The sequence below is a fragment of the Meriones unguiculatus genome, chromosome 6 (assembly GCF_030254825.1).
Source record: "Meriones unguiculatus strain TT.TT164.6M chromosome 6, Bangor_MerUng_6.1, whole genome shotgun sequence".
In the NCBI taxonomy this organism is placed as follows: domain Eukaryota; kingdom Metazoa; phylum Chordata; class Mammalia; order Rodentia; family Muridae; genus Meriones; species Meriones unguiculatus.
In genome coordinates this window covers 29,133,204-29,160,066 of record NC_083354.1, presented here as the reverse complement: position 1 = coordinate 29,160,066, position 26,863 = coordinate 29,133,204, and the positions used below count along the sequence as shown (strand labels likewise).

The following is a 26,863-nucleotide window of genomic DNA, read 5'->3' as shown; positions in this document are numbered from 1 at the left end:
TATCTCCTTACCTGTAAGCATCCCTGTGCTTCATACAACCCACCGTAAAGAGGTATAAGATCTTGGGAAGCTCAGTGGCTGCCTACCAGACTCAAATCCTCCCCTACATTTGGAGTTTGTAAGCAAGGGTGAGTAAAACCACTGAACTGGACCACCCATGGGTAAAAAAAAGTTTGTTTAGGAAATTAAAGTGCCAGGTGTTCACTTGGAGGCCAGGGAACAGTGGCACAGAAAAAGCCTTGTCAATATTAAGGGAATAGGGAGGAGAGGTGTGACTCAAAACAGCCTGGGAGTTAGTGCAGGCTTTTGCTGTTCGGGGTTAACAGGAACTAGATGTCCATGCCCCAGGTAGGTGACTGTTAGGGACAGCTGGATAAAGAAAGTGGTGATTTTCCTGGTAAACAGAAAGGTGCCTTTGAGGTTCCTGAGGGATGCTGAATTTACCCCCTGGTTTACTCAATAACCTTCTGTTTCCCTGGCCAGAGTCCTGCCTGAGATAGGACATGGTTATTGGCACTACCACTGTGGAGGCCACTGTGGACCTAACACAGCTTACACGCAGAGCACTAGCCCTGAAAAGTGAATGTAAGAGAAGGGTTTTAAAGAACAGGGTGATTTTACCACATTTTCTCTACAAGACTATGGGATTTCGTGTACATTTTTCTCTAACATGCATGGCAAATATGTGCCCGCATCACAACAATGGGGCCATTATTCACATTTGGAACAGGTCTTGGTGAAACAAACTGTGTAGCATCCTGTAGGCTGATGTGGTCTGTCTGTTTTCAAGCTCTTGGCCTTTAATTCACACAACTGAAAACAAAGGCTCTAAGATTTTCAAAAGAAGCTAAATTGGTTTATGTGGAGCAAAGTGAAGCTACAGATTAGAGCAGGATACACTGTCAAGATGCACAAATGGCTGTGTGAATGAGAGTTCTGACACACCCTGATTATTGCTTGGGCTTTCACTCATGGGGTTGAGGAAATGGAGGGATCAAGTTACAAGAAAGGAGACAGGTTCTTTGTTTTGTCTGACAGGCTGAATTTAACCAAGCCTTTAGTCCCTGAACATGTCCTTCACATAACACATCTGACTTTCTTCATATGCATAAGTAATTATGTGAAAGATAAGATGCTCAATAGGGAACTTTCCATAAATGTGAGAAAGTAGTTTTACTTTCCTGCATATGCACCGCAAACTAGTGTGCAGGTGAGATCAGCCTGTCCATTCTCCCTTCTTAATGCATTGGTGCCACACTTTAATAGAGACTGCCTACACTTGACTGTCTGTCACCAAAGAGAAAAGAAAAAAATCCAAAAGCCCAGAAATTGGCTCAATGAAAGTGGCAGGGTGTCTGTGGTATATGTAGGTTATTACAAGAGGGAGATGTGCACAACTCAAACCAAAGAGGGTCCCAGGGTAAACACCTTCCTGTGGCGCCTGCCTCGGCCACAAGTTCTAGACCAGCATGGAATACATAGCATAATTCTATCTCAGAATAACAAACAAAGAAACAAAAGGTGGGCAGAGCCTTTATGGATGGAAACAGGCCTATTTGTCTTGTTCATAGCTGGTCCTCATGGCCTAGTTGACTTGCTTGAGATACAAGTTGACACAGCAATTATTTCTTTTTAGTCCCTTTGTTTTGACATATGGGGCAGGGGTATGAGTGTGTGTATTCCCATGTCCATGTGGAAGTCAGACGACAACTTGTGGGTGTCAGTTCTCTTCTTTCCATGTCCTGGGTTTAGCTGCAAGTGTTTTTACCCTCTGAGCCACCTCATGGGACCTAAATTCATGTTCTTTATAGCAAAGCATTGCTATCACCATTATCTGTTTTCCTTTCTCTTTTAGAAGATGGCCTTTTAGAGCACGGGGAGGCCTCTGAGGAGCCAGTTACTGAGTTTGATTATGATCATCTCCATGAGCTCTCTGCTCTTCTTGGTGTGGATGCAGTGCAGCTGGCCAAGAGCCATGTAAAAGAAGAGCACAAAGAACGAATGAAAATGAAGAAAGGATTTAACTCATAGATGCGCAGTGAAGCTAAGAGATTAAAGACTTTTGTGACCTATGACCCATATAGGTCATGGACGCCTCAGGACTTGGCAGCTGCTGGGTTTTACCTTACTGAGGTGAAACTTGGGGTGCAGTGCTTTTGCTGTAGCTTAATCCTCTTTCACACCAGCCTCAGGAAAGTTCCCATAGAAATCCACAAGAAATTTCGTCCAGAATGTGAGTTCCTGTTGGGCAAAGATGTCGGTAACATCGGCAAGTATGACATAAGGGTGAAGAGTCCAGAGAAGACGCTGAGAGGCGGCAAAGCACAGTACCAAGAAGAGGAGGCAAGGCTGGAGTCCTTTGAGAAGTGGCCGTTTTATGCCCATAGGACCTCGTCATGTGTACTCTCCACAGCCAGCATTGTCTTTACAGGTAACTAACTGGGTCCCATTTTGTGAGGTTTTCTGTGGTGGTTAAGGGTTAGGTTCCATTTTGTGGGCAGTATTTTGCTAATGAACTGTGTTACATTAGACATAATGTGTATTTCATCACATTTCAACTTTAATAACTTTGCTTCTGCTTTAGTGCACATTTAATGAAACATTATTGGTTTGCTATAGATATGTATGTATAAGCATACACACATGCACACACATATGTGTGTAAAGTAAAATGTTGCTTTTCTTTACATTTAGACCTTAAGAGTACCGGCCGTGGGCTGAGTGTATAGCTGAGTGCTAGATCACCTAGGTAGGACCTCCAAAGCCCTGGGCTGTGTCTATGGAGGATGGCCATGGCTGGGATGGGAGGTCCAGACTCAGGAGTGGGTCATTTAGGGCAGTGGGATGTGGCCAGGGATTCAGCCAGAGGGAACATGGAAGAGCAAGCATGCTGGGGTCTGTGTTGCTCTGGTTCAGTATGATCAGCTCCAAGACACACCTGGTCTTCCCTGCATCTGTAGGTGAAAGGGACACTGTGCAGTACTTCTCCTGCGGTGGATGCCTGGGAAACTGGGAAGAAGGAGATGATCCCTGGAAGTTGCATGCCAAGTGGTTCCCCAAGTAAGTGGATCGTATTTCATGAGTAAACTTTTTAATGTTTTACAGAGCAAAATAAACCTAGAGATAAAAGCCACATTGTTGGGGTATTCCCTTGAGTTCTGATCTTCCTCCTATCTTATACGGGGTCACCCCAGAACTTTTTAAGTGGTCACATAGTGATAAATTTGAATCACACAAACTTAGCTTTTTCTTCTATTTTTAAAGTTTTTGTTTGTTTGTTTGTTTGTTTGTTTTTTGCTGGATTATTGAGTGATTTTATTGGCTTGATCCATAAAGGATATTTTTAATACATTCTTAGTTTTTTTAATCAATCTTGTAACCACTACTTTTCTTTTTTTTTAGCCTTTCTTTGTCTAATTTTTATTTTTATATTAATTAGTTTATTTACTTTGTATCCCCACTGTAGCCCCCTTCCTCATACCCTCCCAAGCCCATTCTCCCTCCCTCCTTTCCTCCCTGTCCCTCTCTAAGTCCATGATAGGGGAGGTCCTCCTCCCCTTCCATCTGACCCTAGCTTATCAGGTCTCATCAGGACTGGCTGCAATGTCCTCCTCTGTGGCCTAACAAAGCTGCTCCTCCCTGGGTGGGTGGGTGGGGTTGTCAAAGAGCCAGCCATTTAGTTCATGTCAGAGATAGTCCCTGTTCTCCTTACTAGGGAAATCCACTTGGATGCTAAGCTGCCATGGGCTACGTCTGAGCAGGGGTTCTAGGTTATATCCATGAATGGACCTTGGTTGGAGAATCAGTCTCAGACAAGATTCCTGTGTCTAGATATATTTGGTCATTGTGGTGCTTCCATCCTCTCCAGGTCATACTAACTCCCTCTTCTTAAATATGATTCCCTGGACTCTGCCCAAGGTACGGTTATGAGTCTCAGCATCTGCTTTGATACACTGCTAGGTAGAGTCTTTCAGAGCTCCTCTATAGTATGCTTCTATCCTGTTTCTTGTTTCTCCTACTTCCAATGTCCATCCCATTTGTCTTTCTAAGTGAGGTTTGATCATCTTACTCTGGAACGTCCTTCTTGTTTAGCTTCTTTAGGTGTACAGATTTTAGTATGTTTGTCCTATCTTATAGGCTTAGTATCCACTTATAAGTGACTATATACCATTTGTGTCTTTCTGCTTCTGGGATACCTAACTCAGGATGATCTTTTCTAGATCACTATTTGCCTGCAAATTTCATGATTTCCATGTTTTTAATTGCTGAGTAGCATTCCATTGTGTAAATGTACCACAATTTCTGTATCCATTCCTCCGTTGAGGGACATCTGGGTTGTTTCTAGGTTCTGGCTATTATGAATAAAGCTGCTACAAACATGGTTGAGCAAATGTCCTTGTTGTGTACTTGAGCATATATATATGTTGTGTACATATATCTTTGGATATATGCCTAGAAGTGGTATAGCTGGATCTTGAGGAAGCACTATTCCTAATTGTCTGAGAAAGCACCAGACTGATTTCCGAAGTGGTTGTACAAGTTACATTTCCACCAGCAATGGAGAAGGGTTCCTCTTTCTCCACATCCTCTCTAGCATGTGTTGTCACTTGAGATTTTGATCTTAGCCATTCTGATGGGTGTTAGGTGAAATCTCAGGGTCATTTTGATTTGCATATCCCTGATGGCCAAGGAAGTTGAGTGTTACTTTAGGTGTTTCTCTTCCATTCTATAGTCCTCTACACAGAATTCTCTTTTTAGATCCTTTTAGTTTACTTGATTTGTTGCTTTTTACTTCTTTATTTCTTTATATATTCTGGATATTGGTCCTCTGTCAGATATAGGGATGGTGAAGATCCTTTACCAGTCTGTAGACTATCGTTTTTTTTTTTTTTCTGATGACGGTGTCCTTTGCTCTACAGAAGCTTTTTAGTTTGATGAGATCCCATTTATTGATTGTTGCTCTTAGAGCCTGTGCTGTTGATGTTCTGTTCAGGATATCTGCGTTCTGTGCCAATGAGTTCTAGGCTCTTCCCCACTTTTTCTTCTAACCAATTTAGTGTGTCTGGTTTTATGTTGAGGTCTTTGATCCACTTGGAAGTTAGTGTTGTTCAGGGTGATAAACATGGATCTATTTTAATTTTTCTGCATGTAGACATCCAGTTGGACCACCATCATTTGTTGAAGATGCTGTATTTTTTCCATTGAATGGTTTTGGCTGCTTTGTCAAAAATCAAGTATCCATAAGTGTATGGATTTATTTCTTGGTCTTCTATTTGGTTCCATTGATCCACCATTCTGTTTCTATGCCAATACCATGCAGTTTTTATTACTATTGCTCTGTAGTACAGCTTGAGATCAGGGATGGAGATACCTCCATATGATCTGTTGTTGTACAGGATCATTTTGGAGATTCTGGGTTTTTTATTTTTCCATATGAAGTGGAGAATTTTTCTTTCAAGGTCTGTAAAGAATTATGTTGGTATTTGGATAGGAATTTCATTGAATCTGTATATTGCTTTTGGCAGGATGGCCATTTTCACTATGTTAATCCTACCGACCCATGAGCATGCGAGATCTTTCCATCTTCTGATATCCTCTTCAATTTCTTTCTTCAGAGACTTGAAGTTTTTTTCAGACAGGTCTTTCACTTGCTTGGTTAGAATCACACTGAGGAACTTTTATATTTTTAGTGTCTATTGTGAAGGATGTTGTTTCCCTAGTTTCTTTCTCGGCTGTTTTATCCTGTTTTATACAGGAGGGCTTCTGAGTTTTTGAGTTAATTTTGTATCCAGCCACTTTGCTGAAGGTGTTTGTCAGTTGAAGGAGTTCTCTGGTTCAATTTTTAGGGTGATTCATGTATACTATCATATCATCTGTGAATAGTAATACTTTGATTTCTTCCTTTCTGATTTGTATTCCTTTGATCTACTTTATTTGTCTTCTTGCTCTAGCTAGGACTTCAAGTATAATGTTGAAGCGATATGGAGAGAGTGGGCAGCCTTGCCTTGGCCCTGATTTCAGTGGGATTGATTTAAGTTTATCTCTGTTTAGTTTGATGTAGGCTGTAGGCTTGCTCTATATTGCCTTTATTATGTTTAAGTATGTACCTTGTATCCCTGGTCTCTCCAAGACTTTAATCATGAATGGATTTTGTCAAATGTCAACATCTAAGGACATTATCATGTGTTTTTTCTCATTCAGTTTGTTTATATTGTGGATTACATTGATGGATTTCTGTATATTGAACCACCCTTGCATGCCTGGGATGAAACCTACTTGGTCATGGTGGATGATTTTTTTTTTGTGTGTTCTTGGATTCGGTTTGCAAGTATTTTATTGAGTAATTTTACAAGAGAGACAGGTCTAAAATTCTCTTTTTTTGTTGGGTCTTTGTGTGGTTTAGGTATCAAGGTGACTGTGGCTTCATAGAATGAGTTTGGTAATGTTCCTTTTGTTTCTATTTTGTCAAATAGTTTGAAGAGAATTGGAGTTAGCTCTTCCCTGAAGGTCTGGTAGAATTCTGCACTGAAACCATCTGGCCCTGGCTTTTTTTTGGAAGGGAGACTGTTGATGACTCCTTCTGTTTCCTTGGGGCATAGAGGACTTTTCAATCTTTCTGCCTGATCTCTATTTAACTTTGTTAAGTGCAATCTATCAAGAAAATTGTCCATTTCATTTAGATTTTCAAATTTTGTTGCATATAGGCTTTTGTAGTCAGACCTAATGATTGTTTGGATTTCTTGAGTGCCTGTTGTTATGTCCCTCTTTTAGGTTCTCTCTTCCTTTTAGTTAGCTTGGCTAACGGTTTGTCGATCTTGTTGATTTTCTTAAAGAATCAGCTCTTGGTTTCATTGATTCTTTGAATTGTTTTATTTGTTTCTAATTTATTGATTTCTTACCTGAGCTTGAATTTTTCCAGTTTGTCTACTGGTGTGTTTGCTTCTCTTTTTTTTCCCTAGGGCTTTCAGGTAAGCTATTAAGTTGCTTGTATAGGATGTTTCAAATTTCTTCTTGCAGGCACTTACTGCTATGAGCTTTCCTCTCGGCACTGCTTTCATTGTGTCCCATAAGTTTGGGTATGTTTTACCTTCATTTTCATTGAATTCTACGAAGTCTTTGATTTCTTTCTTTATTTCTTCCCTGACCCAGCTGTCATTGAGTAGGGAGTTGTTCAGTTTTCATGAATGTGTAGGCTTTTTGCTATTTCTGTTGTTGGTGAGATCCAGCTTAATTCCATGGTGATCAGACGGGATACAAGAGATTATTTCAATCTTCTTGTATCTGTTGAGGCTTGCTTTGTGACCAACTATATGGTCTATTTTGGAGAAGGTTCCATGAGGTGCTCAAAGAAGGTATACTCTTTTGAATTTGGGTGAAAAGTTCTGTAGACATCTATTAGGTCCATTTGATTTAGGAGCTCTGTAAGTGCCCTTATTTCCCCGTTTGGCTTCTGTCTGCATGATCTGTCCCTTGGTGAGAGTGGAGTGTTGAAGTCTCCCATTATTAAGGTGTTGGGATGGATGAATGATTTTAGCTTTAATAATGTCTCATTTACAAATGTAGGTGGTCTTGTATTTGGGGCATAGATGTTCAAAATTGTGATGTCCTCCTGGTGGATTTTTCCTTTGATGAGAATGAAGTGCCCCTCCTCATCTTTTTTGATTAATTTTGGTTGAAAGTCTATTTTATTAGATATTAGGATAGTTACCCCCAGCTTGTTTTCTGGGTCCATTTGCTTGAAAAACATTTTTCTATCCCCTTACTCTGAGGTAGTGTTTATCTCTGTTGCAGGGGTGTGTTTCTTGGATACAGCAGAATGTTGTATCCTGTTTCTGCAACCATCCTGTTAGTCTGTGTCTTTTTATTGAAGATTTGAGTCCATTGATGTTGATGGATAATAGTGACCAATGACTTTTATTGTGGAATTGGTGGACTTACTGTGATTCATTGATTGTTTTCTTGTAATTTTTGTTGGGAAATTATCTGTATCCTATGTTTTCTTGAGTGTAGTGTTTTCATTGCATTGGAGTTTTCCTTCTAATATCTCCTGTAGGGCTAGCTTCCTGTGTAGTTATTGCTTAAATTTTGTTTTGTCATGGAATGGTTTGTTTTTTCCATCTATGTTGGTTGAAAGCTTTGCTGGGTATAGTATTCTGGGTTGGCATCTGTGGTCCCATGAAGTCTGCATGACATCTGCCCAGGCCCTACTGGCTTTCATAGTTTCTGATAAATCTTGTGTGTTTCTGATAGGTCTACCTTTATATGTTACTTGGCCTTTTTCCCTTGCTGCTTTTAATATATTTTCTTTGTTCTGTAGATTCAGTGTTCTGACTATGATGTGACATGAGGAATTTCTTTTCTGGTCTAGTCTATTTGGTGTTCTATAGGCCTCTTATATGTTTATGGACATCTCCTTTTTTTAAATTGGGAAATTTTTCTTCTTTGATTTTCTCGAAGATATTTTCTGGAACTTGGACCCTGGTATGGACGTTTTTTTTTTTTTTTTAATTTTTTTTTATAATTTTATTTTTCTCATTAGTTACATTTTGTTAATTCTGTATCCCAGTTGTATCCCTCATTCCCTCCCCAGTCCCACCCTCCCTCCCTCATCTCCTCCCTGCCCCTTCCCAAGTCCACTAATAGGGGGAGGACGTCCTCGCCTTCATATGACTCCCTTTTGTCAGGTATTTTCCGGACTGGCTGCAAAGTCCTCCACTGTGGCCTAACAGTACTGCTCCTCCCTTGGGAGGTGGGGAGGTCAAAGAGCCAGTCATTGAGTTCCTGTTAGAAATAGTCCTTGTTCCCCTTACTATGGGAAACCAATTGATTACTGAGCTATCATGGGTCACATCTGAGCAGAGGTTCTAGGTTTTATCCTCTCATGGTCTTTGGTTGAGTGTCCATCTCAGAAAAGACCCTGTGCCCAGATACGTTTGGTCCTTGTGGAGCTCCTATCCTTTCCACATCAAACTCCCCTTCTTTCATATGATTCCCTGCACTCTGCCGAAGGTTTGGTTGTGAGTCTTAGTATCTATTTTGGAGCACTGCTAGGTAGAGTCAGATGCTTTCTGCGGTAGACTCCTGTCATACGTTCAATGCATAACCCATTTGTCTTTCTAAATGAGGATAGATCATCATACCCCGTGTCTGCTTTCTTGACTATCTTCTTTAGGTGTATAGATTTCATTATGTTTATCCTATCTTTTAGGTCTATATAAGCGAGTATATTCCATGTTTGTCTTTCTCCTTCTGGGATACTTCACTCAGAATGATCTTTTCTAGATCCCACCATTTGCCTGCAAATTTCATAATTTCCTCCTTTTTGATTGTTGAGTAGTATTCCATTGTGTAAAAATACCACAATTTCTGTATCCATTCCTCCGTTGATGGACATCTGGGTTGCTTCCAGGTTCTGGCTATTACAAATAAAGCTGCTACAAACATGGTTGAGCAAATGTCCTTATTGTGTACTTGAGCAAATTTTAGGTATATGCCTAGCAGTGGTATAGCTTGGTCTTGAGGAAGTGCTATTCCTAATTGTCTGAGAAAGCGCCAGATTGACTTCCAAAGTTGTTGTACCAGATTACATTCCCACCAGCAGTGGAGGAGGGTTCCCCTTTCTCGACAACCTCTCCAACATGTGTTGTCATTTGTGTTTTTCATCTTGGCCATTCTTATGGGTGTAAGGTGAAATCTTAGGGTCGTTTTGATTTGCATTTCCCTAATGGCTAGTGAGGTTGAGCATTTCTTTAAGTGTTTCTCTGCCATTCTATATTCCTCTACAGAGAATTCTCTGTTTAGCTCTGTTCCCCATTTTTTAAGTGGATTACTTGTTTTGCTGCTTTTCAGCTTCTTTAGTTCTTTATATATACTGGATATTAGCCCTCTGTCAGATAGAGGGTTGGCGAAGATTCTTTCCCAATCTGTACGCAGTCGTTTTGTTTTGATGATGGTGTCCTTTGCTTTACAGAAGCTTTTCAGTTTCATGAGGTCCCATTTATTGATTGTTGCTCTTAAAGCCTGTGCTGTTGGAGTTCTGTTTAGGAAGTTGTCTCCTGTACCAATGAGTTCTAGGCTGTTCCCTACTTTTTCTTCTAACAGATTTAGCGTATCTGGTTTTATGTTGAGGTCTTTGATCCACTTGGACTTTAGTTTTGTGCAGGGTGATAAATGTGGATTTATTTTCATTTTTCTACATGCAGACATCCAATTAGACCAGCGCCATTTGTTGAAGATGCTATCTTTTTTTCCATTGAATGGTTTTGGCTGCTTTGTCAAAAATTGAGTATTCATAGGTACGTGGGTTTATTTCTGGGTCTTCAATTCAGTTCCATTGATCCTCCTTTCTGTTTCTATGCCAATACCATGCAGTTTTTATTACTATTTCTCTGTAGTACAGCTTGAGATCAGGAATGGAGATATCTCCAGATGATCTGTTGTTGTATAGGGTTGTTTTGGAGATTCTAGGTTTTTTGTTTTTCCATATGAAGCTGAGAATCTTTTTTTCAAGGTCTGAAAAGAATTGAATTGGTATTTTGATGGGAATTGCATTGAATCTGTAGATTGCTTTTGGCAGGATGGCCATTTTCACAATGTTGATCCTACCAATCCATGAGCACGGGAGATCTTTCCATCTTCTGAGATCTTCTTTGATTTCTTTCTTCAGAGACTTGAAGTTTTTCTCAAACAGGTCTTTCACTTGCTTGGTTAGTGTCACCCCAAGGTACTTTATGTTATTAGTGGCTATTTTGAAGTGTGTTGTTTCCCTAATTTCTTTCTCGGCCCTTTTGTCTTTGGTATACAGGAGGGCTTCTGATTTTTTTGAGTTGATTTTGTATCCAGCCACTTTGCTGAAGGTGTTTATCAGCGGTAGGAGTTCTCTGGTTGAATTTTTGGGGTTATTCATGTATACTATCATATCATCTGCCAATAGGGACACTTTGACCTCTTCCTTTCCAATTTGTATCCCCTTGATCTCCTTTAGTTGTCTTATTGCTCTGGCTAAGACTTCAAGTACTATGTTGAAGAGATATGGGGAGAGTGGGCAGCCTTGTCTTGTCTCTGATTTCAGTGGGATTGATTTAAGTTTCTCTCTATTGAGTTTGATGTTGGCTGTAGGCTTGCTGTATATTGCCTTTACTATGTTTAAGTATGTGCCTTGTATCCCTGATCTCTCCAATACTTTAAACATGAATGGGTGTTGGACTTTGTCAAATGCTTTTTCGGCGTCCAAGGAGATGATCATGTGGTTTTTCTCCTTCAGTTTGTTTATGTGGTGGATTACATTGATGGATTTCCGTATGTTGAACCACCCTTGCATGCCTGGGATGAAGCCTACTTGGTCATGGTGGATGATATCTTTGATGTGTTCTTGGATTCGGTTTGCAAGTATTTTATTGAGTATTTTTGCATCAATATTCATAAGAGAGATAGGTCCGAAGTTCTCTTTTTTTGTTGGGTCTTTGTGTGGTTTGGGTATCAAGGTAACTTGCTTCATAGAATGAGTTTGGTAATGTTCCTTCTGTTTCTATTTTGTGGAATAGTTTGAGGAGAATTGGTATTAGCACTTCTTTGAAGGTCTGGTAGAATTCTGCGCTGAAACCATCTGGCCCAGGGCTTTTTTTGGAGGGGAGGCTGTTAATGACTGCTGCAATTTCCTTGGGGGATATAGGGCTATTCAGTCTTTCTATCTGATCTTGACTTAATGTTGGTAGATGGAATCTATCAAGAAAATTGTCCATTTCGTTTAAATTTTCAAATTTTGTGGCATATAGACTTTTGTAGTATGACCTAATGATTGTTTGGATTTCTTCAGTGTCTGTAGTTATGTCCCCGTTTTCATTTCTGATTTTGCTGATTTGGATAGATTCTCTCTGCTTTTTAGTTACCTTGGCTAAGGGTTTGTCTATCTTGTTGATTTTCTCAAAGAACCAGCTTTTTGTTTCATTGATTCTTTGAATAGTTTTATTTGTTTCTAATTGATTGGTTTCAGCCCTGAGTTTGATTATTTCTAGCCTTCTGCTCCTCTTGGGTGTATCTGCTTCTTTTTTTTTCTAGGGTTTTCAGTTGGGCCATTAAGTTACTTGTATGTGATGTTATAAATTTCTTCTTGTAGGCACTTAGTGCTATAAATTTTCCTCTGAGCACCGCTTTCAATGTGTCCCATTAATTTGGGTATGTTGTACCTTCATTTTCATTGAGTTCTAAGAAGTCTTTAATTTCTTTCTTTATTTCTTCCTTAACCCAGCTGTCATTGAGTAACAAGTTGTTCAGTTTCCATGTGCGTGTCGGCTTTTTTTTGTTTCCATTGTTGTTGATGTCCAGCTTTAGTCCATAGTGGTCCGACAGAATACAAGGTATTATCTCAATCTTTTTATATCTGTTAAGGCTTGCTTTGTGACCAACTATATGGTCTATTTTGGAGAAGGTTCCATGAGGTGCTGAAAAGAAGGTATACTCTTTTGAGTTTGGGTGGAAAGATCTGTAGACGTCTATTAGGTCCATTTGATTTAGGGACTCTGTAAGTGCTTTTATTTCCCTATTTGGTTTCTGTCTAGTTGATCTGTCCCTTGGTGAGAGTGGGGTGTTGAAGTCACCCACTATTAGGGTATTGCCATCAATGTGTGGTTTAAGCTTTAATAATGTTTCTTTTGTGAATGTGGGTGCTCTTGTATTTGGGGCATAGATGTTTAGAATTGTGATGTCTTCTTGGTGAATTTTTCCTTTGATGAAAATGTAGTGCCCCTCTATGTCTTTTTTGATTAGTTTTGGTTGAAAATCTATTTTATTAGATACCCATTCCTGCTTGTTTTTTGGGTCCATTTACTTGAAAAACTGTTTTTCAGCCTTTTACTCTGGGGTAATGTTTATCTTTGTTGCTTAGGTGTGTTTCTTGGATGCAGCAGAATGTTGGTTCCTGTTTCCGCACCCATTCTGTTAGCCTGTGTCTTTTTATTGGAGAGTTGAGTCCATTGATGTTGATAGATATTAATGACCATTGAATGTTATTTCCTATTATTGTGGAGTTGGCGATGTTACTGTGAATCATTGCTTGTTTGCTTTTGTCTTTTGTTGGAAATTATCTTTACCCTATGTTTTCTTGGGTGTGTTTGTTTTCATTGGATTGGAATTTTCCTTCTAGTATCTTCTGTAGGGCTGGGTTGCTGTTCAAATATTGCTTAAATTTAGTTTTGTCGTGGAATATTTTATTTTCTCCATCTATGTTGATTGAAAGCTTTGCTGGGTAAAGTAGTCTAGGTTGGCACCTGTGGTCCCTTAGGGCCCGCATGATCTCTCCCCAGGCTCTTCTGGCTATCATAGTTTCTGATGAGAAGTCCAGTGTGATTCTGATAGGTTTGCCTTTATATGTTACTTGGCCTTTTTCCCTTGCTGCTTTTAGTATCTTTTCTTTGTTCTGTAGATTAAGTGTTTTGACTATGATGTGGCGTGAGGAGTTTCTTCTCTGGTCTAGTCTATTTGGTGTTCTGTAGGCCTCTTGTATGTTTGTGGACATCTCTTTCTTTAGGTTGGGAAAATTTTCTTCTATGATTTTCTTGAAAATCTTTTCTAGACCTTGTAACCTGGACTCCTCTTCTTCTTCAATTCCTATTATTCTTATATTTTGCCTTTTCATGGCATCCTTGATTTCTTGGATGGTTTGTGTTTGGGATTTTTCTGATTTTATTTTTGCTTTGAGAGAAGTATCAATTTCTGTGAGTGTATCTTCAGCACCCGAGATTCTCTCTTCCATCTCTTGAATTTTATTCGTGATGCTTACCTTTGAGATTCCTTCTCTTTTCTCTAAGTTCTTCAGTTCCAGGGTTTTCTCAGTTTGTGTTTTCTTTATTCTTATTTCTAATTCCGTTTTCATGTCTTGCAACATTTCCTTCATCTGTTTGAGTGTGGATTCCTGTGTCTCCAAGATGGACTGTATTTTTTTTGTTTATTTCCTCTCTTAGTACCTCTGCTTCTGCCTCCAATTGTTTGGCCATATTTGCATGTGTTTCTTTAAGAGCTTCTTCGTTCACCTCATTTGTCTTTGTTTCTATTTGGGAGGCCAGATCGTTAAGGGATTTTTTTGTATCCTCTTTAACTATTTGAATCTCTATGACTATTTCTCTGAGAGATTTTTTGGTTCCCTCTTTATGTGCCTCAAATAACTGGATAATCATAGCTTTAAAATCATTTTCTTTTTCTGTTTCTGCTGAGTTGGAGTGTCCAATAATTTTGGAGGTTGCCGGTGAAGCCATGATATCTTGATTTGCGTTGGTTGTGTTCTTTTGCCGACCTCTGGCCATTTGGTTATCTGTCGTGTTCACTGTCTGTTCCTGGATTCTGCAGGTCAGACTGGTTTTTCTCTGGTATCTGGAGAATTCTTCAGGAAAATGAAGGTCTAGTGAGGTCTAGTGGTTTCAGTGTGTGCGTTGGTTATTCAGCTATACCTGTAGAAGGAAAGTTCGCAGGCGCAGAAGGGCAAATGCGGGGTAGCGTGTGTTTGAGCGTGTGCTTGTGGGTGTGTCCTAAGGGACAGGGAGTTGGTGAATGAAGAGGCCTTCAGTGTGTAAGAGGGGTGCTTTGCAGGCACTGAAGTTGTTGCAGGCGCTAAGGGATCACAAGCGCTGTTGAAGAATGCGTGCGCGTATTGATTTTACAGGTCTGCTGGTCTTTGGTGTCTTTTCAGCTGGTTTTCTGCCACTGAGGGGTTGGATGGCCCATAGAGTCACTGGCTGGGCAGCCCTGTGTAGTCCGTGCTGCCACTTGCAGGCTTGGGATCTGGGACGGGTTGAGTCTCTGTGGCTAGCACTGTATTGGGCGTGCACTCTGGCGGGGTGGAGTTTCGGTGGTGGGTGCACTCCTGCAGAGCCGGGTGATGGTGGTGGTGGTGGTGGGGAGTGTGTTCCGCGGGTCAAGAGCTCGGCGAGAGGGCTCTAGGTCGGGTGTGTTCTCCTCTGAGTAGTGGCGGTCAGCACTCAGTACTGCTCTCCGTTGCGGCTGTGGGGTCTGGAGCCCTGCCTCCCTGCCTCCACCCATCTTGGGTCCCAGGCACTGAGCTTTGTGGCTTTGGTATCCAGGAAGAATTGTATTGTGGATCTGAGTCTCTGTGGTTAGCGCTCAGTGGTTGGAGCTCTGTGATTGGGCCTGCGCTCCTCCTGTGTGGAGGTTTCTGGGGTTATTGCGCTCTGGCCACTTGGGGCATGAGCTCCGCTGCACTTCCTGCTGCTGTCTAAACCGTGGGATCCCGTCAGCGGGATGGGGGAGGGGACGATCCTCTGGACCAGAGGGCCCCAAGCGGGACGTGTCCCAGGAGGGGTCACGTGTTCAACAGGTGGTTACAGCAGACCGCTGCTGTAAGGGGCCCGGAGCACTGTCTCTGCTGCCTTGATCTCCTGGATGTGAGTTTTGTGCTCAGCTGCCTGGTGCTGTGTGCGGGTTTCCCCGCGGGAGCCCCAGACAAGGGAAGCGCCCTATTTCCTTCCTAGAGAAGTCCGTGCCCCATCTAAATCTACTAGCATTCCACGCTTCTGTGGTGGCCCCTCTCCTTTAGAAAGCCCCACACTCCAAATTCTAGCTTTGATTGACTCTCCACTCACCAATTACGGAGATTCATGTCTTCTGCCTCTCCAAAACGGTGCGCTCTGCTCGCTGCCATCTTGGTGTCCCTGGTATGGACTTTTTTGTCTATTCTTATTATGCTTTGAATTCGCCCCTCATCACAAGAAAATCATAACAATCAAAAAACTAGTATGACCAAAAAAACAAAACAAAACAAAACAAAACAAAAAAACAAAAAAAAAAAAAAAAAAACACGGAGTGTGTTTTGTGTTGGCAAGTATTCCTGGGCATAGGCCTGCCCTGAAGTGTGTGGTTATACCCAGGGACACTGCACTGGAGACTGATTGTCCCCTCATCAGCAGGGATCAGTTGGAAATAGCTTCTTGGTTAGAGTCCTTGTGTCCACTTCCCTGCTCAGTGCTGGTTCTCCATCTGGTTGGGACCTACTCAGGTCTTGTGTTTGCAAGTATTTTTCCTGACAGTATTAGTAATGTATAAAGTCCAATAATTTGAGAGGTTTTATTAAACGGTCTTTGCAGTGTAGAACATCTCTGTTTATAGAGTTTTTTTAATAAAGAAAATTTTCTTTTTTTTATTTAAATTCATTTGTATTACATCATAAGGGTGACCCTTCACTCCTTTCCTCCCAATCTCCTCTCCCCCTTCTTCCTTCCCCCCTTCTCCCTTTCCTTCCAGAAAATGAGAGTCCTCTTCCCTTTTATCAGCCCTCCCCAAGACATCAAGTCACATCAGGACTGAGCATATCCTCGTCCACCGAGGCCAGGAAACACAGTCCTGCCATGGGGAGCTGATCCAAACCAGGCAATAGAGTCCATGTTAGAAGTTTTCTGTGTGTGTGTGTGTGTGTTTTATTGATTCTAATTCTGTTTTTATGCCTTGCACCATTTCCTTCACCTTTTTGAAGGTAGATTCCTGTCTCTGTATGATGGCCTCAATTTTTTTTTGGTTCGTTTCCTCTCTCTATTCCAGTAATTGTGCCTCTACTTGTGTCTCTTTTTGTTTGGCTATATTTGACTGTGTTTCTTTGAGAGCTTTGTTCATTTCCTCTTTATTTGCCTCCACTTGTGTGGCCAATTCTTTGAGACATGTATTCATTTCCTCTTTAACTGTCTCTATTTGTATGGTATTTCTCTGAGAGATCTGTTTCCTCTTTATATGCCTCTACTAACTGGATAAGCATATCTTTATAGTCATTTTCCTGTTTCAGATGGATTGGATAGCCATTGATTTGTGTGGTTGCTGGTGAAGCCATAATGTCCTGATTTTTGTTGGATGTGTTCTTTCGCCGACCTCTGGCCATTTGCTTATCTGTAATGTTCACTGTTTTTCCTGGATTCTGCAGTTCAGACTGTATGGTCTTTCTCTGGAGTCTGGAGAATTCTTCAGGAAGATGAGAGAGGTCCAGTGGTTTCAGCATGTGCATTGGTGTTTCAGCTGTACCTGTGGGAGGAAAGTCCTAGGGCACAGCAGGACAAGTTTGGGCAAGGGTGTGTGTTCGCACATGGCCGGAATTGTACCTAAAGGAGACAGGGGGGTAAATAATGTAGAAGCCTTGAGTGTGTGGGAGGGGTGCTGCCTTGTAGGCACCAAAGGGGTTGCAGGCACTGAAAGTGTCACACAGGCTGGTGATAATTGCTTATGAAAATTCCCTCAGTACCTCAGTGTCCTACAGGCTACTGGTATCTGGCTCTGTCTGAGCTCCAGATGTTATTTGCCTGAACTCCACTGGTGGACCCCCCAGAGCAGGGGCTTCAGTGTCCCAAGAATCCCCCTGTTTCCCACAGTGGATGTGTGGATGGGAGGGATCTGATGACCAGCTGCTATCTTAGAAGGACCCTGGATCTGGGACTCTGCAGGGACTTGAGGGCACACTCTCTCTCTAGCAGGTCAAATCGGCAACCACCTTGGTACCCCTGCTCTCTACTCCAGGTTTGGACCTGCTGAGTCAAACATGGGAGGATGAGCTCCGTCAGCTCAGTGGTGCTGCAACCACCAAAGTAGGGAGTCCAACCGCAGCATCAGAATAGGAGGCTGGTTAAGGTGCCTGCTGGGAAGTCCTGGGGGACCACAACATTGGTCCACAGACCTAGGTGGCCTGGCACCTGGTGTACTTGGTTATTTTGGTGGCTGTACAGCCAGCTGTCCACCACTGAGGGGACATACAGTCACTGGCTAGCAGACCCTGCAGAGTCTGTACAGCTGCTTGCAGACCCAGGACCTGGGACCAGGAAGGCTGGTACCTTGGATCTGGGACTCTGAAGGTGGGTATGGCTGGCAGCCACACAGCTGAGGAGATAGGAGCTCCGCCTCTGCTGTCTCAATCCCCAGGCAGAGAGTTCTGTGCTGAGAATCTCTGGCACTGAGGGCCAACTCCGAGGGGAGGGAGGCCCGAAAAAGGGAAATGCAAAGGGTTCAAAAGTTCGCTTCTCTCTGTCCCCAGAGAAGTCCTCAGGTGACCTGAATCTAAAGGTCTCAACTCATGTGATGCCCCCTCTTGTTCAGGAAGCCTCATTGTCGATTTTCAGGCTTTAGCTGCCCCTCCACTCACCAATTTTGGAGTTTCAGGTCCTCAGCCTCTCAGATACTATGCCGCTGGTCACTGTCATCTTGGATCCCCCTTGGGATGTTGGGTTTTGTCAAAGGCATTTTCACCACCTAATGAGATGATCATGAGATTTTTTTTTCCTTCAGTTTGTTTATATGGTGGATTAGGTTGATGGATTTTTATATGTTGAACCATCCCTGCATTTCTGGGATGAAGTCTGCTTGATCATGGTGGATGATAATTTTGATGTGTTTTTGGATTCAGTTTAAGTATTTTATTGAGTATTTTTGAATCAATGTTCATAAAGGAGATTGATCTGAAATTCTCTGTTGGGTCTTTGTGTGGTTTCAGTATCAGGGTAACTGTGGTCTCATAGAATGAGTTTGGCAATGTTCCTTCTGTTTCTGTTTTGTGAAGTAGTTTGAGGAGTGTTGGTACTAGTTCTTTGCAAGTCTGTTAAAATTTAGGCTAAAACCATCTGGTCCACGGCTCTTTTTGGTTGGGAGGCTTTTGATGATTGCTTCTATTTCCTTAGTGGTTATAGGTCTATTTAAATTGTTAACCTGATCTTGATTTTACTTTGGTAAGTATCATCCATTTCATTTAGATTTTCCAATTTTGTGGCATACAGGTTTGGAAGTATGATCTAATGATTCTTTGGATTTCCTTGGTATCTGTTGTTATAGCCCCTTTTTCATTTCTGATTTTATTAATTTGGATACTCTCCCTCTCTCTTTTAGTTAGTTTGGCTAAGGGTTTGTCTATCTTGTTGATTTTCTCAAAGAATCAGCTCTTGTTTTGTTGATTTTCTGTATTGTTCTCTTTGTTTCTAGGTTATTGATTTTATCCCTGAGTTGGATTATTTCCTGATGCCTACTCCTCTTGGGTGTGTTTGCTTCCATTTTTACAGAGCCGTCAAGTGAGCTATTAAGTTGCTAGTATAAGTTCTTTACATTTGTTTATGAAGGCACATAGTGCTATGAACTTTCCTCTTAGTACTTCTTTCATTGTGTCCCATAAGTTGAGGTATGTTGTGCTTTCATTTCATTGAATTCTGGAAAGCTTTTAATTTCTTTATTTCCTCCATGACCCAGTAGTCATTAGCTAGAGAGTTGTTCAAGTTCTGTGAGTTTGTAGACATTCTACTGTTTCTGTTATTGTTGAAGTCTAACTTTAATTCATGGTATTCTGATAGAATACAAGGTGTCATTTCGATTTTCTTATATTTGTTGAGGCTTGCTTTGTATCTGAGTATGTGGTCAATTTTGAAGAAGATTCCAAGAGGTGCTGAGAAGAAGGCATATTCTTTGGTGTTTGAATGAAATGTTCTGTGGATCTCTGATAGGTCCAAATGACTCATTACATCAATTAGTTTCATTATTTCTCTGTTTAGTTGCTGTCTCGATGATCTGTCTTTGGTGAGAGAGATGTGTTGAACTCCTCCCACGTGTGGGGTTCAACGTGTGATTTAAGCTTTAGTAATGTTTCTTTTATGACTGTGGGTGCTCTTGCATTTTGGCCATGTATGTTCAGAAATGAAATATAATCTTGGTTGATTTTTCCTTGGATGAGTATGAAGTGCCCTTTCTCATCTCTTTTAATTAATTTTAGATGAAAGTCTATTTTGTTAGATATTAGAATAGCCACTCCAGCTTGCTTCTGTGACCATTTACTTGGAAAACCTTTTTCCAGCCCTTTATTCTGAGGTAATGTCTATCATTGTTACTGAGGTGTGTTTCTTGTTAGCAACTGAATGATGGGTCCTGTTTACACATCAATTCTGTTAGTGTGTGTGTGTGAGTGTATGTGTGTTTAACAGGGAGTTGAGGCCATTGATGTTGAGAGAGATTGATGACCACTGGTTGTTGATTCCCATTATTTTGATGGTGGTGGTAGTGTTTGTTGTGCTGTGTGTGTGTGTGTGTGTGTGTGTCCCTTCCCTGTTTTGGTTTATTGTTGTGGGGTTATTTGTTTCCTGTGTTTATCTGGGTGTGATTAGCCTGCTGGGGTTGCAGTTTTCCCTCTGTCGTTTTCCTTCTGTAGGGCTGGGTTTGTGGTTAGGTATTGTTTAAATTTGTTTTTGTCATAGAATATCTTGCTTTCTCCCTCTATGGTGATTAATGTTTTGCTGGACATATTAGTCACAGCTGACATATGTGGTGTCTCAGTGTCTGTAACATAGCTGCTCAAGCCTTTCTTGCTTTTAGAGTTTCTGGTGAGAAGTCAGATTTAATTCTGATAGGTCTGCCTTTTAATGTGACTTGGCCTTTTTACCTTTCAGCTTTCAATATTCTATTTTGTTCTGTACATTTACTGTTTTGATTATTATGTGATGGGAGGATTTTTTTTCTGGTCCAGTCTATTTGGTGTTCTGTAGGCTTGTATATTTATAGGCACCTCTTTCTTTAGGTTGGGGAAGTTTTCTTCTATGATTTTGTTGAAAATATTTTCTGGGCCTGGGAGCTTGGAGTCTTCTCCTTCAATTTCTATTATTCTTAGGGTTGGTCTTTTGCTATTGTCTCAGATTTCATAGATGTTTTGTGTCAGGAATGTTTTATATTTAACATTTTCTTCGGCTGATGAATCAATTTCTTCAATAGTATCTTCTACAGCTGAGATTCTCTCTTCCATCTCTTGTATTTTGTTGGTGATGCTTTTGTCTGTAGTTTCTGTTCTCTTCCCTAGGCTTTCCATCTTCAGGATTGCCTCAGATTGTGTTTTCTTTATTGCTTCTGTTTCCCTTTTTAGGTCTTGGACAGTTTTATTCTTTTCCTTCTCCTATTTGGCTGTTTGTTGTTGTTGTTGTTGCTGTTTTTTCTGTGTTTCTCTAAGGGATTTATTCAGTTCCTTTACCTGTTTGATTGTATTTTCCTGAATTTCTTTTGAGGGATTTATTTACTTCTTTTAAGGCTTTAATCATTTGTTTTCACAACATCAGATTTAAGACTGTTTTCTTGTGCTTATGGTGTGATAGTGTCCTCAGGGCTTACTGTGGTAGGATAGTTGGGTTTTGGTGATGTCACATGGCCCTGGGATTTGTTGCTTGTGTTCTTGTACTGATTCTGAATAATTTGGTTGACTTTGGTATTAGCAGGCCTGGTGGTCTCTGATGGTAGCAGGTCTCTGGAGATCTTGGTCCCAGATGGCCTCAGTCTTATGCTTTTCCTGCTGCTCTTTGATCCATGCTGGTCTGCTACTCTCTGATCCTTGATGCTGCTCTCTGATCAATGCTGATCTCCAAGGCCACAGATCGGAGCGTGTCCTGGGAAATGGCACAGGCCGGGGAAACTGAAGTTTAGAGCTCACAGGGAAGTGGAGCTCAAGCACTCTGAGCAGAACTCATTACTATTGCTGGCAGGCCAGTAGATGGGGAAGGGTGGGGGAGGTTTCACCTGTTGGTCCCTGATCTGTGCTGGTCTCTAGGGCTGCAGATTGATGTGTGTCCTGGGAAATGGTACAGCCCCAGGAACTTGGAGTATATTTTAATTATATTTTTAATTATAGATGTGAATTTCTTCAAAGTGTGAAATCGTCAGAGGAAATTGCCCAATATATTCAAAGCTACGAGGGATTTGTTCATGTGACGGTAATTTACAAGTGCCAACTCTTTCTAATAGCCTATGTTTGTTACCTAATAATATGTGATTCATCAGGGTGATGTTCATTTTTGTTTGTTTGTTTTCCCAAATACTCTGTGTTTCTCTTCCTTTCTCTTGTCATTGTCCTGCCTCTTCTCTGCAGAGAGGAAACAAAACTCTTGTCTTGTGAAGCTGGAACCACTTAGACAGTTTCCAGGCTGGCTTTGGGTTGCTTCTGCTGTCTCCTTCATCTTCCCTCTGAGTGATTCCACTCACTACTCTAGCTACCTCCTGCCGCCTCCATCTGGATGTCTGACTCAATCTTCTGACCTAATACATGGCAGAGTCTGGGCACTCAAAGCTGGCTCCTGAACCTGATTATTTACACCCTTAAACTAGTAACGACATTCTAGTGGCAAGCAGTGGGTACCCACCTCAAACTGAAGCCAAAGGAGACTGTATTGTCTGACTGGGCATGGGCTCACAGTTGGGGTGCAGTTTTCTCACAGGAAGAGTTGCTTGGTTGGAGAGGTTCTTCTGAGTGTGGCTCCCTTCCCATGTCTCAGTTCCTCATGAGTAAAAAAATACACCTCTGTGTATAACTGCAGTTCTGTGGTTGAGCAGGGTTTGTGGTAAGAGTGACCCTGAGAAAGCTTCCATTTCACTGATGTTAGGCACTGCATAAAAGTTTACAAGATCAATAGAAATCAAACCAAAATTAAAGGGCTGCTTTGCTCAAATTCTGCTGCTCAAATGAAAATTCACTTCAGTTTGGGAAGACCTTAAGTTGCAGGCCACAGATAGATGTATATCTTGTAAGTCAGCCAATCAGGCAGTAACCTGAATTTCTTTTCCTCAGGGAGAACATTTTGTGAATTCCTGGATCAGAAGAGAATTACCTATGGTATCAGGTAAAATCTCAGGCACATTCCAAAGTCTTTGTTTGTTCTTTCTTTTTGTGTTCTCTCTCTCTCTCTCTCTCTCTCTCTCTCTCTCTCTCTCTCTCTCTGTATCTCAGGCTCTGTCTCTCTGTCTCTCTGTCTCTCTCTTTCTGTGTGCACATGCTGCACATATACAGGTGCTTTTGGAAGCCAGAAAAGGGCATCAGATCCCTTCGAGGTGGAGTAACAGGCATTTGTGAGCTGTCCGATATGGGTGCTGGGAACCGAATTCAGGTCCCCTAAAAGAGTAGAAAGTGCTTTTAACCACTGAGCCATCTCTTCAGCCCTCATCAACTTTCTTCAAAAAATATTTTTATAAATGATTTCTCCATCATGGAATGAGTTTTTTTTTTTTTGTTTTGTTTTTGTTTTTTATGGCTGGGAAAGACGGCTGAGTGGTTAATGTACTTTGCGCTCCTGGGAAGGACTCGGGTTAGGTTCCCAGGACCCTTTAGTAGCTGACAACTCTGCAAGTATAGTTCCAGAGAATCCAATACAGTCCTCTGACATCCTTGGCCACTGCACACATATGGTACAGCCAAACATGCAGACAGAACACCTACATCAAAAATAAAAATAAGTGAATCCTTAAAAGTAAATCTTTAAAAAATTGACACCCAGCCAGTCACTGTGGCACATGCCTGTAATCCAAGCACTCAGGGAGGCAGAGGCAGGTGGATCTTTGAGTTTGAAACCTGCTTGGTCTACAAAACTAGTCCAGGACAGACAAGCCTACACGAAGAAAATCTGTCTCTAAAACGAAGGAAAATAAAACCCAATTTACATTCAGTTATTTCCATAACATATATGTGTATGCATGGGTCCATGTGTGAAGGTCGGAAGCCAGAGGACAACATAGGAGTTGCTTCTCTCCTTCTGCCATGAGGGTTCCAGGGATTAATTAAAAGTTTGTCAGGCTCAGCAGCAAGCATCTATACTGTGGAGCCATGAACTGGCTCATTGTTTAGCATAGGTAAACACAGCTAAGTGTGGTAGGGTGGGCGCTGTCATGGATGCTTCTTTAAAACAGCTAACATTTTGGATAACATGTTTTGGAAGCATTTTTGAGCATCTCTCCTATTCCAGGCTGGCCTCAAATGCAAATGAATTTTGAACTTTTGTTTCTCCTGCTCAGTGCTGAGACAGAGCTTCTTGGGTGCTGGTGATGGAACGAAGGACTTCCTGAAATATAGGAGAGAATGCTACCAACTGAGCTACATTCCCAGTCCCCAAAAGCATTCTTAAGTGACATAGTGTGCTGTTAAGAAATTAAGGAATATTCACATTAAAATGATGTGACAGGCCTAAGGATATTACTCACTTGCCTAGAATGAACAAGGTCCTTGTGTTTCACGCCAACATCCAAAGGAAAAAAAAAAAAACCTTAATGTTAGGAATCTAGCTCAGTTGTAGGGCATCCATATACCAAGTAGGACAGGCTCTGAGTCCAGTTCCAGCAGAGGTCAGAGACATGGGAACATGGGGTAGTAGATGGGTGAAAACAGTTGTAATAGAGTAAGAATTCTATGGTCACATGAGTGTGCTTCTCCCTGTATTTCCTGCTCTTGGAAGGTGGAATGAGGTGCCCATGACCAGGTAGGAATATTGTAACAGGTTAGAGGCCAGTATGGGCTGCATGAGGTTAGTGCCAAGTATAGAGGTCCATGCCTGTAATCCCAGCACTAAGAAAGCTGAGGCAGAAATTTGATGAGTTTAAGGATAGCTTAGTTTAGCCAACATGGCAAAGCATTGTCTCTCATCCCCCAAATAAGCAGGAGGTGAAGGCATGTCTCAGATGTTATGAGTATTTGTTGTTCTTGTGGAGGACTCAGGCTCAGTTCAAAGTGTCTCCAAGGTAGTGGCTTACAACAACTTCTAACTTCGTCTTGAGGGGATGTAACATCCTTTCTGTCCACCTGGGGCCCCAGCCAACCTGTGGTATACATACATGCTTCCTGTAGGCAAAACACTCACACACACATTCATAATCAAGTGAGTGTACACACACACAGACACACACACATCTACAAACAGAGCAAGAGAGAGAGAGAGAGAGAGAGAGAGAGAGAGAGAGAGAGAGAGAGAGAGAGAGAGAGAGAGATGGCATCCTTCTGGCTGGAAACACCTTTTTCCAGTAACTTGCTAAATAACAAACACAAAGGGAAAAAGAAGACACAGACAATGTTTGTTCTCTTGGTCTTTGAATGCAGAGCTGTGTCTTTGGCCACATATGCAAGAGTCTACAAAAAAAAAAAAAGAAAAGAAAAAGAAAAAAAAAAACTGATATTATCACCATGGGGAATGGACTGTCAAAAAGGCCTGATCATGAATACAACCATAGCAAAACTGGAAGAGTCTACAGTGTTACCCAGCATGCTCTTTTTTATTAAAGAAGCAATTCATGAGCAGGATTCCTGGGAAGAGAATCACTGAAAGTATTTATCTGATTAGGAACTCTAAGGGTCAGGGATGGGCAGTAAGTGCAGGGTGCTTTCCTTGCAAACTGTCTCCAGAAACCATGTGACAAAGCCAGGTGTTACTGTTGTGCATTTGTAATCTCAGGGCTGGGGAAGCAGGGAAAGATAGAATCCTGGGGATCTTCAACCACCCCAGATAAGTGAAAGCCCCTCACAACAAAGGAGACACAGTGAAGGTTGTCCTCTGACTTCCACAGATATCTGAACAATATACCTGCACGTATACCTGCACACACATGAACACACACAGAACTCTAAGTCCTGAGACAGCTTCCTAATATAGGTGAAAGAAATGATCAGATAAAGAAGGAAGCCAAAGAAAGACACAAGTGTCAGCCTGCTCCAACCAGAGAAACATACTTGTGAGAACTAAGAAAAACAGTAGAGCAGGCCAATTAGTTCATGTCAGAGGCAGTCCCTGTTCCCATTACTATGGAACCCACTTGGACACTGAACTGCCATGGGCTACATCTGTGCAGGGGTTCTAGGTTATCTCCATGCATGGTACTTTGTTGGAGTATGAATCACAGGAAAGACCCCTGTGCTCAGATTTTTTGGTTCTGTTGCTCTCCTCGTGGAGTTCCTGTCCTCTCCAGATCTTACTATTTCCCACTTCTTTAATAAGATTGCATGCACTCTGCCCAACAGTAACCAAAAGCCTCAGCATCTGCTTTGAAAGTCTGCAGGGCAGAGCCTTTCAGAGGCCCTCTGTGGTTGGCTCCTAACTTGTTTCCTGTGTTCTTCTCCTTCTGATGTACATCCTCTTTGCCTTTCGGGATGGAGATTGAGCATTATAGCCAGAGTCCTCCCTCTTGATTAATTTCTTTAGGTGTACAGATTCTAGTAGGTGCTCTTTGATCACCTCCCTTTGAGAGGGAAGTGGCCTTACTAGGCCACAGAAGAAGACAATGCAGCCACTCCTGATGAGATCTGATAGACTAGAATCAGAAGGAAGGAAAAGAGGACGTCCTCTATCAGTGGACTTGGGGAGGGGCATACGTGGAAAAGAGGGAGGGAAGGTGGGAATGGGAGGGGAGGAAGGTGGGCTTTATGGGGGGATATAAAGTGAATAAAATATAATTAATAAAAATTAAAAAAAATATATACATAGGATACATTGTTGAAAAAAAAAGAAAAACAGTAGAATCTATTTGCTATGACATTCTGGCTTAATAGAAGTCAAAAGTCAGTAAAAGTTTCTAGACACTAAAGATAGTTTTCTGGTTAAATTAAAGTGTAGTATTCCAAATGCCAAAGAAATACTTAAAGCAAAAGGAAAAAAAGGGGGAATCTAGGATTATGTGTGAACACAGCAGAATTTCATCTTGAGAATCTTGTCAGACCAAGGTTAGGACACTTTAATTTTCAAGTACTCACAATATGGAGAAGACCAGTGGCCCAGAGCCAGGATGAGTGATCTTCCCAGTGTGGTGATCTCAAAGAGCAAGCCATGAAAATGACTGTTTTTAAGAAAGCCACAGAAGAAATGACCTTTCTCAGATCTTCACACTGACTCTGGAAATAGGAATCTCCTCTCAATATTCTTCTATCCTGATGCTAGATGACCAGGGGACAGTCTTAAGTTACATTTTAACACAGTGACCATGCACAGAAATGAATAGAATGAATGGAATACCCCGGTGTTTACCACTCTGCTCCAGCAGTTCTAACATGGTATTTCTTGTATCTCTTATTTCTCCCTGCTCTTCTAAACACCCTCAATTATTCTGACACAAGCACAGATCATGA

At 41.5% G+C, this 26,863-nt stretch overlaps 1 pseudogene; it reads left to right on the top strand.

Annotated features, from left to right (window-relative positions):
- The first annotated feature begins 1,986 nt into the window (after window positions 1-1,986).
- LOC132654906 (baculoviral IAP repeat-containing protein 1a-like) overlaps window positions 1,987-26,863 on the top strand; it is a 74,989-nt pseudogene continuing 50,112 nt past the window's right edge.